Source organism: Protomyctophum bolini, assembly GCF_963924005.1.
Source record: "Protomyctophum bolini genome assembly, chromosome: 18".
Classification (NCBI taxonomy): domain Eukaryota; kingdom Metazoa; phylum Chordata; class Actinopteri; order Myctophiformes; family Myctophidae; genus Protomyctophum; species Protomyctophum bolini.
In genome coordinates, this window is record NC_137879.1 from 29,249,078 (window position 1) to 29,253,729 (window position 4,652).

A 4,652-nucleotide genomic window follows, 5' to 3' on the forward strand; every position below is an offset into this window, starting at 1 on the left:
TAGCCGTCTGTCGGTATCTGCCCTCAGGTGCATTCAGTAACTTTTTTTCTCACCTTCCGACCGACTGATCTCCCGACCTCATTCGAGTGCCAGTCTGTACCGTTAGTGATTCTTGCCTTTCCTGCAGGCTTTGACCTGGGTTGGCTTCCACAGTGTCAGTTTGCTTGCCACTAGTTCCGGCTGGGTGCCTGACGCAGTGCCCTGCCGGCCTCATCCTTCTCTCTCTGACCCCGTGGTAGGTCCCCATGCATGACCACATTTCGGATGCGGTCCGTCCATGTGACACCGAGTGCCATTTGTAGCATTCTTGTGTAGACTCCATCCAGGGCCCGTTACTGTTGTACTGTGAGGGTCCATGTCTCAGCCCCATGAAGCAGCGCTGCATGACTCCACTGTATACTGTAGCTACGAACAGCCGCCTCTGGAGGTCTTCTCCCATGTCTGATTCCCACAATCTCCTCATCCCGTGCGAGGCATTTCAGACGAGTGCCCTCCGGAACACTTTTGCAGCTTATAGAGGGAGAGAGAGAGAGAGAGAGAGGGAGAGAGAGAGAGAGAGAGAGAGAGACTGCGTATGCACGGGTGACTATGTGTAGGCCTACTTGCATTTCTATACTTGTAAGGGGCAAGACATGGCGCCACAATTATAGTTGAATTTGAGATATATAGACATTGCGAAAACCATTGATTTTCCTGGTCCACAACCAACAAATGGTTGTTAGATATGGTTAAAAACTATAATTACAATTAGTTAAAGATTCACGTTGGGCTCAGGTTTAGGATTAGGCATTTATGAGAATGAGAAAATAGAGTTATTATACAGCTTGTAGAGCTTCAGGGATCAGGTTATAAGAATGGCAAAAGAAGTTGTGAAAATGGCATTGATAAAACCACTGTTCTAAAAACCAACGTGGGTATCGGGTGCAAAACCTTATGAACACCAGGACCTGTTCCGTTGAAGCAGTGCAGGCCACGATATATTTGAACTCCTCAACTGCCTCAAGCACCCTCCCGTCCGCAGTGGCAATGGATTTGTGCTCTTAACTCTCAACATGGCATGCCTATTTTGAGTATAGGCGAGCATTTCAAAAATGTTACAATGTATGTTAAAAATAAATGCAGATCTACAAGCAATAAAACAACAGCTGTGCAAGCTCACCACGCCTAGCATTGCTTATTAAAGGCTTAGAAGTTGTCACTATAATTGCGACCCTCTATTTAATTTCTGACATTACAGAATGACGCCTCTGCCTCTCCACCTGCACGGTGAGGTCACTGTGCCTCCCACACAGACCTGAATGACCAGTCCGGCACAAAGAACAAAGACTAGACTCCACAAAGCACACCACTCATGTGTTGTTTCTCCACAGGCTCCTTAAAGCCCTGCTTATGACACATCCAAGAAAAATGTGCGTGTTCTGTGTTTCTCTGTGATTCCCCCCTTCCACTGCGCACACACACATGTGTGTGTGTGTGTGTGTGTGTGTGTGTGTACTGTATATGTGTGTGACAGGGTTTGCATGTGTGCGCAAGACAGAGAGAGGGCAATTGCACAGAAAATGACGCAGTTCAACAGACAAACAGAAATGATTGAGTTCTCTTCCCAAAACACAACCAGTATAGTCCTGTTTCATGGACACGCACACACACACACGCGTGCACACGCACAAACACAGTTTAAACAAACCAACTCATCGTGACTCATTTTTCTATGTTCCCCAAGGTTGTTATGCGTGCGATGTTGGAGTGTTTTTGGAGGCTTCACTTCTGTACACAGAATCTCCTGCGGTCCTTAGAGAGTTTTTCCACCGTGATTCACTTGGGTGATGACTCGCTTGGTCCACTCCGGGGTCGGGACTTTCTTTCTGCTGGTCCAAGCACAACATCCCATGATGGCTCCCAACCGCCACACAACCATGCGGTGTGGACCAAGTACTCGACTCCAGTGCTTGAGTCAAACGAAGTACATGATCGCATGTTTTACTGAAGTAAAAGTATCAATACTGTAATGTAGATATACTCGGATATACTCGGAATTTCCCATTTCACGGCTAAAAATTGCCAATCTGGGTCTCGGTGGGGCACAGCTATAGCATGCCCTCTCCTCCGCGTCCATCAGTGCCCATACCCTAGGTGGGGTTGGCGAAAGGGCCTTTCTGTGTGGAGTTTGCACGTTCTCCCCGTGTCCCCTAGGGTAGGTACCCTCACAAAATGCAGTAATCCTGGTCTCTATACTGACTCCCTCCGACCAGCCGGGGTGCCTGATGGAGGGGAAAGGAACTGGTTGGAATAACGTGTTCCCTCCACACGCTACGACTATACGTCATATACCGGTGACACTCCCACCACCTCGCTCCTCGTGCATTGAAGGAAGCATGAGCTTAGTTCAGGGCTCTCCCCAGGTTTGCAGTTATGTGCAAACATGTGACCGACCAACTTGATTCGAGGGAGTGCAGTGCCTGCCGTCGAGTCGTTCGGATATGCGGTTCCAGAAACGTCGATCCAACTGATATTCCCATAGGGTGCATACCAATAGAGGCCTACTGATGACATCAATATATGGGCATAAACAGGACACAGGTAGAAAGACAGATACAGAGATCTCCATATGGGCATAAAAGGGACACAGGTAGACAGACAGATACAGATATGAAGATCTGATCTTCACAGATGGGATCACAGACAGATGGGTACAATGGTGACAGCCCCTGGGCCCCGCCACTGACTCAGATACTACTATACCAGTCGGATCGGTGGTGCGAACTCGAGATGTGAGGGCAGTGTAGCAGCTATAGTTTTTCCACAATGATAATCTAACTCGCTCTAGTAATAATCTATAAATGCACCAAGTCTCTGTACGTCTGTGTGTACGTCTGTAATCCACGTAACTCGAGAACCGTTGGCCCCACCCACAGGGAGTGCAGTGTCGCTATAGGATCTTTGAATAGTACTTAGAGAAACAATGACAAGGGACTGACAAAAGTTTGTCGCCAAAAGGACCAAAGCGAAGGTTATACCCTGTATGACTTTAAGTGCACTTACAGGATTTCACTCGGTACTCGCCTGGGGCCTTTTCCTTTTCCAGCATGTACTGAATGTATGCACGTTTCTTTTAAACGTTTTGGCCACCCACAAACCTCACAGAGTGAGAACACAAATTCTAGTGGAATTGCCCGACGGATAGAATGCTTTGAATGCATGCCCAGAGATAGTATACTACACTGCAAAAACTCGGGAGTGTTTGTTTAACTCTGAGGGTATTACCCCAGTCTTCTATATTCCAGTGGTTTAAAGTGGCATCCAGCCAGGTCATCAAAATAATTATTAGCGCAGGAATGGCAAAAAAAAGGAAAGGAAAATCTTCATGAATACAATTAAGACTACGGGGTGTGTAATTGATAGAAAATAAGTATTTGTTTGGGGAATAAACTTCTCCTTTAAGTAAATAATCTGAAATCAACCCCCTCAAAATCATTTGAGGACCCCCCCCCTGGGGGTCCTGGTCCAGAATTTGAGGATCACTGCCCTATACAATGATACATACATAGCAGGCTATGTAGAAATAGCTGTTCTGCAACGCATTGTGCAGATATGCTATTTAAAAAAAAGGAAAAAGAAAAGTGAAGCCGCGAGCATGGGGGGTTTCTTTCCAGGAAGGGTCTTTGGTTTGACTGCGGACTCCTCCTTTCCAGGAAGAGCCCTGCTCGCGGCCAACAGGCTCTAATAGAGGAGAGACGCTCCCTCCATCAACTCAACCAGCGGAGCTATAGGGCTGTATTGTCACAGCCGCTTCTGATAAAGACCCACCACCTTCCAGGAAACCAGAGGTCTGCCCTGCAGAGCTGCAGCATTCCTTCACCATCAGCAGAGAGAGAGGGGAGGGAGAGAGAGAGTGGTAGAGAGAGGGGGACAGGGGGAGGGAGGGAGAGAGAGAGAGGGGAGGGAGAGAGAGAGTGGTAGAGAGAGGGGGACAGGGGGAGGGAGGGAGAGAGAGAGAGGGGGGAGAGAGAGAGTGGTAGAGAGAGGGGGACAGGGGGAGGGAGGGAGAGAGAGAGAGGGAGAGAGAGGCGAGAGAGAGCGAGAGAGAGAGAGAGAGAGAGAGAGAGAGAGGGGGGGAGAGAGAGAGTGGTAGAGAGAGGGGGACAGGGGGAGGGAGGGAGGGAGAGAGAGAGAGGGGGGAGAGAGAGAGAGGGGGGGGTGGTAGAGAGAGAGGGAGAGAGTGGTAGAGAGAGGGGGGCAGGGGGAGGGAGAGAGAGGGAGAGAGTGGTAGAGAGAGGGGGGCAGGGGGAGGGAGAGAGAGGGAGAGAGAGAGAGAGAAAGAGAGTATAATATAGACAGGGATCAATAAAAACCATATGAGCAGCATACAGATGGTCATGTGTGCTTGAGTATGTGTGTGTGTGTGTGTGTGTGTGTGTGTGTGTGTGTGTGTGTGTGTGTGTGTGTGTGTGTGCGCGTGCGTGCGTGCGTGTGCGTGCGTGTGTGTGTGTGTGTGCACGCTGGCCAGTGCCCACGCATGCACACACACAGACACAGAACGCCGCAGGAGGCCATCTATCTAAATCTTCAAGCTAATTGTGACACTGACACACACACACACACACACACACACACACACACACACACACACACACAGCAACATCAGCATGCAA